The 14,931-nt window shown below is 43.7% G+C and overlaps 1 protein-coding gene across 2 annotated transcripts in view; it reads right to left on the minus strand.

Moving 5' to 3' along the window:
- Nucleotides 1–8,457, minus strand: part of raph1a (Ras association (RalGDS/AF-6) and pleckstrin homology domains 1a) — a 78,195-nt gene extending 69,738 nt beyond the window's left edge. For both annotated transcript variants that reach the window (XM_030080037.1, XM_030080036.1), the window contains exon 1: nucleotides 8,285–8,457. The gene's annotated coding sequence lies outside the window, so the exon portion shown is untranslated. The remainder of the gene's footprint in view (nucleotides 1–8,284) is intronic.
- Between the last annotated feature and the right edge of the window lie 6,474 nt (nucleotides 8,458–14,931).

Consider the following 14,931-nt stretch of genomic DNA (forward strand, 5'->3'; position numbering starts at 1 on the left):
ACTGCATTACACTGTACACTGAACTGTAGTACTACTGCATTACACTGCACTGTAGTACTACTGCATTACTGTACTGATACTACATTACACAGTACTCTGTACACTGCAGTGTACTGAGTCACTGCACCTCCTGCCAGCTGCTGTAGGACACGTCGCCTCACATGCAGTGAACATTACAGCGCACTGCGTCCTGCACGCTGCGTCCTGCACGCTGCGCCCTGCACGCTACGTCCTGCACGCTGCGCCCTGCACGCTGCTCAGAGGGTCACTGCAGGCCTGCGGCACACAGCCGGCAACACACACTCACCACACAAAGGTCAACACACACTCAGCACACACAGGTCGACACACACTCAGCACACACAGGTCGACACACACTCACCACACGTGGGTCGACACACACTCAGCACACACAGGTCGACACACACACGCAGCACATGCAGGTCGACACACACTGTTGATCTGAGTAAAGAGGTGTGTGAAGACGCTCTGCGTGTCAGTGTTTTATCTCCGAGACTGAACCGAGTCCGCCGGTGGTTTTTCCACCTGGGAGCGTTTATTTTTACTTTTCACCTGCTGGGATATGAAACATAACAGAGGGAACATTTTGTTAACAGGAATTTTTAAGCTCTGCGACCCTGCCAGCTCCATCAGACGGGTTCAACGTTGCCGTCTGGCCGAGCTTCATCCAAACCCACAGAACTTTATTTCATAGTCTAGTGGAGATCCTGAAGTTTCCAAAGATCCCAAACATGAGCTGCTGGGTTCCAGGGAAATGTGTCTAAAATGAAGCACGAGACATGCAGATCTTTTCTATCGGATGTGATTCTGCAGCGTCTCAGTATCAGAGTGATGGAGCTTCACATGGAGGAGACTCACCCGGTTTTTAATTAACTTTGAAGCTACTTAAAAAGGGAAATTCAAGGGAAATTCAGAGTTTAAGGGTTAAAGTGATGTGGAAGTCTTGGGCTGGAATCTGGCGGAGATGCAGGAGCTCAGGTACCAAAAAAAAATCTGTTTCTCCTCCATCATTTTGTCCCAGAGACATGACATCAAGTTTTTCCTCCTGCTTTCCGTCCCACCCCTCCTCCGGTGTGCCTGAACGGCCGCTGCATTTTACTTGATTTTTTTTTTTATTTTTTTTTTTTAATGAAAACTTTTCAACTATTGTGACTGTAAAAACAAGCGTCTGGCGCTCAGCGCAGGAAAAACATAACAAACGTCACGGTGCTTTTAGAAGAGGGGGAAAAAAACACAGCAGCCGTCACTGAAAACAATGAGAAAAACACACCGGCTCCAAGGAAAAGACAAAAAAAAAAGGGTTTTGGTGGACTCCCATGGTGCTCGGGTCGCGGGGAGACCCAATGGAAACCAAACGACGGCCTCCTCAGATTCTCAAACCGCGGCTTTAACAACAGAGTGTCCCTGTAAAGCCGATCTGCTGTTTGTGTGTCTCACCCCTGGGACAAAGAGGAATTTCCTGAGAGAAGGAGGGATGACTTTTCCATAGACTTGGCGAACGAGAGACACGGAGGGAGAGAGAGAGAGAGACGGAAGGAGGGAGAGAGAGAGAGAGAGAGAGAGAGAGAGAGAGAAGGAGGGACAGAGAGAGAGAGAGACGGAAGGAGAGGGAGAAAGGGAGGGAGAGAGAGAGAGAGACGGAAGGAAGGAGGGAGGGAGAGAGAGAGCCACAGCATCAGATGGTGACCTGGTTTGACCCCTCAGCCTCCAGTGAGAACATCCGCTCGTCATACATGTAGCTGCTTAACGAGGCGGCTGCAGCGCCGCCGGATCACGTGACGCAGCGTTACGCACCGACGCTGCGCGGGTTCGAGTCCCGACCACGCAGCTCTCAGTGCAGTTCAGTCTAGAGCCGGTGTCAGGGAGCCGCTACTTCCAGTTACTTAAAGGAAAATGCCAACATTTTGGGCAAACCCTCCTTTCCCCGATTCCTCCAGACTGAGACCAGATGTTGGACACCATTTCCACCTCTGGATGTCCAGGGGTTCAGTTCCTGTGGGTAGCATTTCCTGTTAGCTTAGCATAGAGACCTGAAGTCTATGGGAGTCGTTAGCCTGGCTCCATCAAAGTGAAAAACAAACCTGAAGCTGTTTTATTTACACAGAGGATCATGTGGATCTGAAATACACAGAATAATCTTTTTGTATTTTTTTTTTCTTTCCAGGCTCATTTCCTGGTGAAAGTGGGTCGTCTCAGCCTCTTTTCCACAGTCTCTCCTGACTCATGTTTCTCAGAAAACTTTGAATTCTTTTCAAGGCTGAGAAGCTGCTCTGAGTGTGTGTGTGTGTGTGTGTGTGTGTGTGTGTGTTGATGAGGATCCTTAGGAGAGCGACGGTCTCTTCCAGATTATTCTGTGTATTTCAGATCCACATGATCCTCTGTGTAACTCACACAGCTTCAGAGCTGCTGGAAGGAGCCAGGCTAATGATCTCATAGACTTCAAGGTTTTATGCTAAGCTAACAGGAAATGCTACCCACAGGCACTGAACCACTGGACGTCCAGAGGTGGAAATGGTGTCCAACATCTCGTCAAACACAGAGATGGAAGCTGCATCAAATGAAGACGGCCCTCACAGATTAGGTTTCTCCCGCGCGGCGCCTCAGACCTGCGCTCGGCTGAATTAGGCCAGGAGGGATTTTTATACTCCAGTTAACTCTTCACGGCTGCCGGGAGACGCAGCTTTCTGCCCTACTTTGTCACATCGAGACTCGGCACGCAACCGCGGTGCAGGGCTGCCCCGTCTCCAGATCTGCCGGCGTGATCGCACCGCAGGGAGAAACCGTTTCCAGCCACTCCGCTGCAAAACCATCATAACCAGCCCCTCAGCCTCCAGCGCAGAGCGAAAACCTGCCGCCGCCTCGGCTTCTTCTACAAACTAACTGCTACAAAACCAGAAATTTCACTCTGACCTCAATACTGAGTCGCTGCCATGAAACAAACAGGAAAAAACAGCCAAGACTGCAGACAATACCCGATTTAGTGCAGCGCTCGGCCTCCTGCTCAGAGCTCACACAGGGTGAAAAATAAAAAATAATCTGCCAGTGCGATGACATAATCCCACTTGTTTTCAATGCAGTTTCACTTGTTTCAGGATTTTTTTTTTCTCAGCGAACAAGTATAAATCAGCGCCTACAGGATTTCACAGACTCTGTCTGAGAGTGTTGTGCAGCTTTTCTAAAAAAAACTGCGATGCATTGTGCGATGTCTTGGGGTTTTTTTGTGCAATGAAACAAGAGAAAGTTGCAAAAGTAATTGTGTTTTTTTTTTTTATTTTATGTATCTATTTTTTTGGTATAATTCATGAAAACTCTATTGCAACTTGTTCCAGTGAGAATAATTAATCCTTATTTAGTCCTTATTGTAGTAATAAATAATATTTTTACCTTATAACCTTAAGAACCTTAATTCCTCTCTTCTAGAGTGGCTCACCATTTACTTGTTTGAGCTTATCAGCATTCAGTGACGTTCTCTCTCTCTCTCTCTCTCTCTGTCTCTCTCTCTCTCACTCTCACACACACACACACCATTTCTGCTTTCATTTCACATCCAACTTGATATTTTGAATCAAGCCTAGCCTCCACTTTGAAACATTTGAGACTTTCAAATTTACTCCAAGCCTGTTTTTTTCTGCTTGTTGATCACTCTCTCTCTCTCTCTCTCTCTCACACACACACACACACACACACACACACACACACACACACACACACACACCCTATTACTTTGTGATTTATAATCACACTACCACAAACCATGTAAATTCAGTCTAGCTGGCCTGTTGTGTCCAGATGTGGCTGCAGCCTCTGTCAAGCTGTTTCTCAGTCCATGATTTTCTCTTTGCTCTCATATCAAACATCGGCGAGCTGCCCTGAACGCTCTCAGCTTTCATCTTTGTTGGTAAATGTGCATCATTCCAGGTGAACATGCCTGCTTGTTGATAACTAAAACAGGGAGGGGAGTTTGGTGACGGCGGTGCGTTTTGGAGTGTGTTGTGGAGATCAGACAAAATCGCAAAATCGTGCAGAATTTACGTCGCAGAATCCTGATCAGGATGTGGAAACAGGATTAGCAGGATCAGGCAGATCAGCTCAACGGGACCAGGGAAATGACACTTGATTCGAGAAAAAGTCTGGAAAAGAGTGGAATAGCGTTGCATAAAAGACTTTTTCAGAAAGATTTTAACTCGGAGGATGAGCGTGAACGACTTGTTGCGGCAGAGCGTTGTTTTCCTACAGTGGTACAGTGAGCGTCTCTCCAGCCGAGTCAGCAGGTTTTCCCTCTGCAGTGACGGGATCTGGAGATTAAAGTGATGCCCAGTTACACCTGATTAATCCTGCCTGCAGTCCAGCGGCGGACACAAAACTGTCAGCGCAACACAAATCAGCAGAGAAACTCCAAGCCCGACGCTGCTCAGCTGAGCAGGAGGAGAATTTACCCTCAAGGATCAATGAAGAATCACCGTAAATATTAAAACTATAAATCTATAACCTCTTTGTCTCCAGTGGTTTGGTTTATTTGCCTGGAAAACGCAGTGAGAGGACACGAGGCGTTAATCAGTCTGAACTGGGTTTGACCAATCAGCATTAAAAACTAATATCCTTTTCGTCTGGGGGTATTTTTACTGCCTGAATCAGCCTGACTGTGTAATTTGGCACTTTGTGACCTTTTTTTCTCAGAGTGTGTCATTAATACGGCTGTCAAATTAGCAACAGGACAAAACTAACTTGTTTATAAAAACACAGTTGCCACATAAATCTACACCAGCAAACAGGATTATGACAAAATAAAGGACAACAAATCTCAGCTCCCTTTTTTTTCCATGTCATGTCCATCATTTGTGAAAGAACTCTCGGGTCTTCTCTTCCTGGCGTACGGTTACTACGCAGAGGATCTACTTTCTGAGTCAAATAGGGAAATAACAATAGCAGAGCTGTTTAATTTCCTTATAAAACAGGAAGCAGGACTTGTTGGTCTTGATTTATAATAATTCTCTTTGATGTCATTGTTCCCTCCTGGCGTATGGTTACTATGCGGACGTTTCTTGCAGATGATACCTGCCGGAACTACTTTCTAGTTCAAAAAGGGAAATATCAAGAGAAGAGATGTTTAACCTCCTTTAAAAATGGGAACTGGGACTTGTCATATTTTTTTTTATTGTCAAGATCCTGATTGTTGGTGTTGGTTTCTGTCCTCAAAGTGTGATTTTATTTTGAAAGTGGTTTTCCTGTGGAAGTGAATGGAGTGAAACAAACACAGTGTTGTGGATCAGCAGCTAACGAGGAGATTTCCGCTCCATGTGGACTCACATCACAGCCAGGGAGCTGGACAACACATGTACCATGACTCTGGGAAAAATTTATTCCAGGATTAGTAGTGAACGACATGAATGAGACGATATCAGCCGTCAGTATCAGCCTCAAAATGATCGCTCCATCCTTGAACAAAAGTGTAAAAGTTTAGTCTGGTGTGGACTGGGATTTTTGTTCCCAGTTTGTTCCTGTAGTTTTCCAGCCCCGTCGTCCACTGGGAAAAGTGGGAAATTAGGGATCAACAAATTATTGGTCCCAGACAAATTATCGGGCCCAATTTAAGGAATTTTTCAATAATCAATATTGTAATTTGATTAATATGATGGCTGATGTGAAACCAGTCAGATGGCGCTGCTCCGTCTGAACGCTCGCCTTAAGGACAGGAGAGTTACAACTTAAAATTCATTTTACTAGAATTTGGTGCTTTAAAGGCGTCGAACGCAGCCTTTTGATCCCGGAAATCAGATCTGGCATCACGGATCTCACTTTAAAGTTCATCATGTCAATAATCGATTACATATTTTCTTGTCTTTTTTGTTTTTAAAATTTCAAGTTATCTTTTGTATTTTGCTCTTTCTTCTAACTTTCTCTTGGTTTTGCTTTTTTTTATTAATTGAATCATGCTAAACATTTTTTGATTCAAAGCAAAGTTTGTGTTGTTGTCTGTAACACTGAAAATCTGGACACTGCAATATTACAATTTACTATAAATAACCATCAGCTGCAAATGTTGGTTATTAATGTGCCAGCAGGTGACACACACAGAACCTGGTGCAGGTGTGTGACACTTGCCTGCACAGGCCAGCGGCTCGTTCCACTGCACCACCAATCAGGTCTACTTCTGCATCAGAGTCGCGAGTGGCCGTCCAATCAGAGCAGGTTATCTTACAGCGACGCTAAATTCATGTTCAGTTTCTTAAGAAGTGGAGAAAACTGTGTGTCTGAAGCAGAGCGGCTCTACTTCACTGAAACTAAACTAGAAACTAAAACCAGGTGTGAAGAAGCAGTTTAGCTAACAGAAGTAAAAATATAAACCAGACCTTAGAAAACAAAATCTGAGACGATATTGTGTTGTTACCAAACTAAAAACTGCAGCGCAGTCAGAGTGTGTGTGCAGTGTGTTCAGTGCGGTCAGTGTGTGTGTGCAGTGTGTTCAGTGCTGCTGGTCAGAGTGTGTGTGCAGTGTGTTTAGTGCTGCTGCTGGTCAGTGTGTGTGTGTGTGTGTGTGATGGTTATTGAGACTGGGACGTGGACATGACTGGGAGTCTCTGCCTTCCCAAAGTGAAGAGCTAATCTGACAAACAGCGGCCAGATTAGAATAAAACAACTGACTCCCACTGACACGGACTCCAACTCCAACTCAACATTTTCACACAACATCAACTCAACTGGGACCAGTGAACCCAGTCTGGAGACTGAACTGGACTGGAAATTAAAAAATAAAATAAAAACTAATGAAAAATCCAACACTGTTATAACTCTGGCCTGAAGCCGACGCAGGGTGCAATGCGAACATCATGGAACTGTGTAGCCTCCCGTCTGTTCACGCCTTTATTCTGAAAATTGGCTTGTGTCGCTTTACGGCACAAAACAGGAAGAGGGCGCTGTTTTCCGCAGCAAATGGACCTAAAGCTTCCAGAGTTACTGGATTAAAAAAAAAAAAAAAAAAAAAAAAAAAAAAAAAAAAAAACCTTCCTTTTTGCCCTTCAAGATTCAGGAGTGGGATGGGGAAATTGTAAGCAGCAGGGCTGATGGGAAATGTAGTCTTATTGTGAAGGAACACAATACAAAATGATACTATGGAGCAACTTTAACCACAGAATGATTGTTGGGTTTTTTTTGTTGTTGTTGTTGTTTTTCTACAGCTGGTGCAACAAATGACTCTCACTGTCGGTCTGTCTGTCTGTCTGTCATGTTGGTTGTCATGGATACAAGCAGACAGACAGTCAGACGGTGAGACAGATGGTAGGCCTGCATGTCTGATGATGCTGAATTTTAAATGACATCTAAATGAGACTTGGGGCAAAGTGGAGAGCAGCCAGCCTCGTCCCAATAACATAAATAATAATAACAATAATCACAACAACAACAATAACCACAACAGCAGCAGGAAGGCGGAACAAAGCACCGGCCTGGAGGCTCAGTCCTCAGTTTTGATGAACAAAATGTAAAAGTGAGAGCCTCCAGCTGCAGGGGAACACGCCCATATCAGTGTAATGTAACATGAACGCCACGCCTTGCTTTAGGACATCACGGTGCGTTTACGGCCCACAGCGGAGCGACACACACACACACACACACACACACACACACACACACACACACACACACACACACACACACACACACACAGAGACAGGCATGCCCGGCCTCTGATGCAGCGACAGACAGGTGACATCGGGTCTTTCGCTCGGTTCTTCAGGCCCAGTGAGGCTGCACATCCAGGCCGGGATCCGAGCCCCGGCCACGGCCTTCCTCCGGCCCTCCGCCGGCTCCCCGGCCGGCCTCCGCCACGGCCGGCCCCGCTGCGTGGCTCGGACCCCCGGAGGTCCAACACGTTAAAAGCACCGTGAATAAAGGCTTACCGAGCAGAAACGAGCGGCGTGAGCTCCTCCGTCCTGCCGAACCGCTTTCATTGAGCAGCAGCCTGCCTCTCCTTCCCCTTCATCTGCAGACACACGCAGCTCCGCTCTGACGGAACATAATTGGCTTTTATTCCCGCGGATGTTAATTAAAGGAGCAGCTGCGCCGCGCGGAGCCGCAGCGGACAGAACCAGACGGGCAGAACCGCAGCCGGATCAAACACCGCCGAGAGTCCGATTTGAATCAAACGACAAGAGGAGAGCGATGTGGATGTGCTGGAATAGAGATGTGTGTGTGTGTGTGTGTGTGTGTGTGTGTGTGTGTGTGTGTGTGTGTGTGTGTGTGTGGCTCCACAGATCGGGCTGCTCACCGTGCAGGTCCAGTGTGCGTCCTGGGCGCTGGATCCCGGCCGCGGCTCTGGCCCGTCTGTCCGCCTTCAGGCGCTTCAGGTCCCGGTTCTTCCTCAGCGACTCCCAGCTCCCGGATCTCCCAGATCTCCCAGATTTCCCAGCTCTCCCTGCTGCCTCACTGGATCCCGACAGCGGCTCGGACCTGCGGCAAGATGCTGCCCAGCAGGCAGGGGCACTTCCGGCCAGGAGCTTCACAATAAAACACATGGGCAGGCGTGCCGCTCTCAAAATAAAATTAATTAAACTGAAATGTTAAAAACTGTAAAATAAACTATTTAAACATATGAAATAAAATAATCAATTAACACCTAGTTGCATAAACAATTAATTAAATAAAATGAAAACTAATGAAATAGAAGACAAGAAAACATTAAACCTATAAAATAAAATAGGTAAAATATTTCTGTGGATCAGTGTCTTTCCATAGTCTTGTGGACCAGAGGGACTGTCCATGCTCACACACACACACACACACACACACAGAGAGAGAGAGAGAGAGAGAGAGAGAGAGAGAGAGAGAGAGAGAGAGAGAGAGAGAGAGACATAAAACTCTAACACTAAAATAAAATTAAATAACAAAGTCCATAAGGCAAAATATCAAAACCTATGAAAAAAGAAAATGTTAAAACAATTAAATAGAATAATCAGACTAACAAAATAAAATGTAAACTAATGATGGACACATTGTTTTCCAAACAAAATTTAATACCTCTTGGGAAACATAAAAAAGTTTGAATCTAAACAACTGTTTCATATATTGGACACAATTTTTTGGGTGCAGTCTAATAATAGTCATTATTGTTAATGTTTCTTATTGCCTCAGTATGTTCTGCTGCTGCTTTGCTTCGTGTTACAATGCTCTAATCCATTTAATTTCCAATTTTAATCTGTACATTTCTATATGAGATGTCACAATGTTCAAATGAGTCAAACGTAGTTTTAACTTATTTTTGTCCAAATAAGATGAAACCACTTCAAAATGAACCTGTGAGAGAGACACACAGATCGATGGATAAACCACAACGAAAATTAGAACAAGAGGGGCGCTCTTTTTTTAAAATTTATTTTATGAATGAAAACTCGTGCTCTTTCCAAAGTGAAAACACACACACACACACACACGCTGAGGAGTGCCTGTCAGGATATTTGCTGAGCGCCGAAGTGAACAGAGAGTGTTGATTGCAAATTTCATTTTTAAGTGGCAAACGTTTGAGGCTTTTATCTTGAAGGCGTGTTGGACCGATATCCGGTGTGCTCGTGTCTGTCTTGACTCAGATCTGCCGCACACCGGACCCAAAAAAAAAAGATCGGGAGCGCGTATCCATGCCCTGCGCGCTCCCGCTGCCTGGTTTCCTGTCCTGCCCAACCCCGCCCGAGTCACTCTAGTCTGTCCAGTTCTACTCTTCTCTACTCTGCTCTACCAAATTCTACTCTACTCCACTTCGTTCTCCTCTGTTCTACTTTATGTTGCTCTATTCGGTTCCATTCTACTGTTTTATTTTCTATTCTGTTCTATTTTACTCTGTGCTACGGTATTCAATTCTACCTTACCTTATTCTGTATTTTCTATTCCATTCACTCCCGAAGTATTCTATTCTATGCTATTATTTCGATTCTTTTCTGTTGTATTCTGTGATGTCTATTTCTACTCTATTCTATTCTATTCTATTCTATGCTATGCTATTCTATTCTATGCTATTATTCCGATTCTATTCTGTTGTATTCTGTGATGTCTATTTCTACTCTATTCTATTCTATTCTATGCTATGATATTCTATTCTATGCTATTATTCCGATTCTATTCTGTTGTATTCTGTGATGTTCATTTCTATTCTATTCTATTCTATATTATTCTGTTCTATTATACACTATTTTGTTCTATTCTATTCTATTCTCTAATATTCTATTATATTCTATTCTATAATAGTCTGCTCTGTTCCAGCATATGCTATTGTTTCCTATTTTATTTCATTCTATTCTATTCTATTCTATTCTATTATTTCCATTATGTTCTGTTGTATTCTGTGATGTTCATTTCTATTCTATTCTATTCTATTCTATCCATTCTAATCTGCTGTATTCTTGGATGTTCATTTCTATTCTATCCTATTCTATTGTATTCTATTCTATTCTCTGTTGTTCAGTTCACTTCATGTCCATTAGATAGTTATGTGATTGGGATTGACACACACACACACACACACACACACACACACACACACACACACACACACACACGCAAAAAGCAGATGTTTTTCAAGTTTTTCAAGTCTGACATCTAGTGGTTAGAAGCTGTCAGTGCAGATACCAGCCCCCCAGCTGCTGTGTGTGTGTGTGAGACGATATTGTGTTGTTACCAAACTAAAAACTGCAGCGCAGTCAGAGTGTGTGTGCAGTGTGTTCAGTGTGGTCAGTGTGTGTGCAGTGTGTTCAGCGCAGTCAGAGTGTGTGCAGTGTGTTCAGCGCAGTCAGAGTGTGTGTGCAGTGTGTTCAGTGCAGTCAGTGTGTGTGTGCAGTGTGTTTAGTGCTGCTGCTGGTCAGTGTGTGTGTGTGTGTGTGTGTGTGTCATTAACATGTGATCCAATCCAACAGTTACAAGACTCTTGCACAACAACTCGCTCTTGTTTTTCATCTGTTTTTTATTTATTTATGTTTTTTTCCTCTGCCTCCTCAGTTTGTTGTGTTTCTTTCTCAGGGCGTCACGCTGCATTTCACCACACAAAGTCTGCAAAACAATTCAAACAAAATCTGATCTGATGTCAGTTTTGATGTGAGTAACTTGTTTTGAAATACGTAGTTTCAGGGTAACACAACAGAGGTTAATTTCCATTTTCCCAGAAACTCAGAGGCTCGTTTCCATGACGATAACACCAGATTTCACCATCACTCGGTCTGTGGAATCAGAGCGACTCCGACGCTGAGGGACTCACTTTATTATCTTTAAGCCAAAAAAGGTAAGAATCTCAAAAAAAATAAAAAAAATCACTTGACTGACACGGTGACATACTATTTGAAATATATGGCATATATACAGTGTGTGTGTGCGTGTGTGTGTGTTGAGGTTAGCATGCAACAAGAGAGGAAGAGGAGGCGGGTGATGATCTGGTGTCTTCTCCAAACCACAACCTGGTGTGTGTGTGTGTGTGTGTGTGTGTGTGTGTGTGTGTGTGTGTGTGTGTGTGTGTGTAAAACACGTGGGTGGGGACAGTACTCATCGTCACCAAGCCTCTGGCAGGTTAACCCTCTGACTGTGAACACGTAGAAACCTCAATCACTCCTTTAAATCTCTTTGAAGTTTTGGAGAATTCGAAACAGAAAACCTCCAGATGGAAGAGGAGCAGAGCGTGGAAGTGAATCACAAAACGACATTCAGACTTTAACGAGTGAAATAAGACAGACAGGTAGACAGACAGACAGGTGTGTGGTCTCTCCAGCGGGGACACCCCCGACTCTAGATGGAAAAACTTCAAAACAACAAAAAAAAAAACAACAACAACCTGAAAACCACCTGAGCGCCTGCAGCCGAGCAGCGCAGCAGAGGACCGAACACGAGCGGGACAGGTGAGGGAGGCGCTGACCGAACACGAGCGGGACAGGTGAGTGAGGCGCTGACGGGACACGAGCGGGACAGGTGAGGGAGGCGCTGACGGGACACGAGCGGGACAGGCGAGGGAGGCGCTGACGGGACACGAGCGGGACAGGCGAGGGAGGCGCTGACGGGACACGAGCGGGACAGGTGAGGGAGGCGCTGACGGGACACGAGCGGGACAGGCGAGGGAGGCGCTGACGGGACACGAGCGGGACAGGCGAGGGAGGACAGCAGATTCACTGTGACCTTCATCACCTAGAAGGACTGACTCCTGTTCGTCTTCTGTAAACGAGGACGCAGGTCCAGACAGCAACTCAAACTCTTTAATGAAATAAAACTACCAACAGCACGACTGACTGACTGACTGACTGTCTCACTGTCTGACTGACTGTCTGACTGCCTGTCTGCCTGTCTGACTGACTGACTGACAGCCTGCCTGACTGACTGACTGACTGACTGACTGTCTGACTGTCTCACTGACTGCCTGACTGACTGACTGACTGACTGACTGACTGTCTGACTGTCTCACTGACAGCCTGCCTGACTGACTGACTGACTGACTGACTGTCTGACTGTCTCACTGACTGCCTGACTGACTGACTGACTGTCTGACTGTCTCACTGACTGACTGACTGACTGTTTCACCGCTGAGCTCTGAGGGGCTCTGAGTCATGACGGAAGGTGGAACCCCCAAAAACCGCTGCCACACACACCCACCCACACACACACACACACACACACACACACACACACACACACACACACATAAAGCTGAGATTTACATATAACAGTGAGGTTCCAAAATAAACCTGAGCCCCCAGTCAGGCAGACGACCCCCTTTTTAACCTCATTCCCCAGGATTTATTCTTCATATAAACTAGGCAAAAAAAGTTCTGCACTACTTTTTCAGTCTATAATTTCTCCCCTTTATTTATACCCAATAGTGTTGTCTTTCATACCGTTAGAAAGCCTGATTAGTCCTCTTTCCAATGAGAAATAAGTTGTAAGGATTGTCAATCGATTGGTATGACCAACATGGCTAAACATGTCCCCTGCCCCCCTTTTTGAGGGGAGCAGGGGATGGTATAAAAGACAACACCAATCGGTATTGTTAAATGGGAGAAATGATCAACTGAAAAAATATTGCAGGGGATTTTCTCAAAAAAAAAAAAAAAAAAATTGGTCGCTTCCCACACAATTACCAGTGTCACTCATTCCAGAAATGCAAGATCCTTACAAGTTGTATCTCATTGGAAAGAGGACGAATCAGGCTTTACAACGGTATAAGATACAACACTATTGGGTATAAATAAAGGGGAGAAATTATAGACTGAAAAAGCAGTGCAGAACTTTTTTTTTTGCCTAGTATAGTAGATATAGTACTTTAGTATTTTAGTACTTTAGTATTTTTCTATTTTAGGTTTTTAGTACTTCAGTATTTTAGTATTTTCCCCTGAGGGATCAATAAAGTATCAACCTTCCAACCAAACTGGATTAACGCTATGAAACCTGAGCAGATTCATTAGACATCAAAAACACGAGAAAAAAGGCTGTGCGCTAATTTGAAAAAACAAACAAACAAACAAACAAACAAACAAAACAAGGACACCACTTGAGACCAAGCAATGCCAAAAGTCTAAGTAGTCAAAAAGACTAAGTAAAAATAAATAATAATAATAATAAAAAAAATTAACTTTAAAAATCTTAAAATGTTACAAAAAATTACCTGGGAATTAGATATAAAAATATATAAATAAACAAATAGATAAATAAATACATACATACAAACATATATAAAATGACCTCTAAAGAGAATAATTATAAATCTAGTTTACTTGACATTTTCCTCAAGGTTTTTGATAGATTTCTTCTCTCAACTAATTTCCAGGTCATTTTCTTGTAAACTTTTAAAAATTTCTTAAACATTTTTGGGTCATTTCTTGTTATTTATTTATGTATTTATTTATTGATTGATTGATTGATTGTTTTTATAGAAATCAAGCAAATTGGTTCATGTTTCAGAGGATTAAATGTCTCATGAGCATTTAAACACAAGAAATCTCAACTTTCAAAGAGTTAAACCAAGCAGGAACACACGCCAACGCTTTTCTTTCAAATTTATTTTAACATTTTATTTATTTGACGTTTTATTTGAAATAAAGAAGTCACTACAAGTTTACGTTAAAGTTACAGAGAGGCTGAGAATTCAACAGATTGTTTCACTTCACCAAAGTGCTGTGGTTCTCACCTTGCACCGACAGTATGAATGTATGTGTGTGTCTGTGTGTGTCTGTGTGTGTGTGTATGTGTGTGTGTGTGTGTGCATCATACATCGTTGTTTATGTGTGCATGCTGAGGTTTGTGTACATGTTCAAATGTGTGTGTGAGAGTGAAAACAATAGAAAACAGGACATAAAAATTATCTATGTGCGTATGTGTGTGTGTGTGTGTGTGTGTGTGTGTGTGTGTGTGTGTGTGTGTGTGTGTGTGTATCATACACTGTTTATGTGTGCATGGTGAGGTTAGGAAACAGGAAACAGGACATAAAAATTATCTATGTGTGAATGTATGTCTGAGTGAGTGTTTGTGTGTTTGTGTGTGTGTTTGTGTGTGTGTGAGTGTGTGTGTGTGTGTGTGTGTGTGTGTGTGTGTGTGTGTGTTGGCACTATAGTGTGTATATTTTGAATATACGTGTGTATGTTTCCATACTCTCTTTACATGTTTGTGTGTTTCTTTTTATATACAAAGTTATATAATATATACACGTTTGCAGGAACACTGCAAGTGAGCATGTGCGCGCGTGTGTGTGTGCGGTTAAATGTGTGAAGAGATAGGAAACAACAATTGTGTGTGTGTGTGTGTGTTTGCTCTGGTAAATGTGACTTTTTCACATTGTGTGCAGGTGTTTACATGTTGACGGTGTGTGTACGTGTGTGTGTGTGTGTGTGTGTGTGGTGGGAAGGGGGCGTATGAGTGCACTTGCCCGAGCAGGAAGTGTTCCCTGCTGCTGCTGCGATG

Source organism: Myripristis murdjan, chromosome 21 (genome assembly GCF_902150065.1).
Source record: "Myripristis murdjan chromosome 21, fMyrMur1.1, whole genome shotgun sequence".
NCBI lineage: Eukaryota > Metazoa > Chordata > Actinopteri > Holocentriformes > Holocentridae > Myripristis > Myripristis murdjan.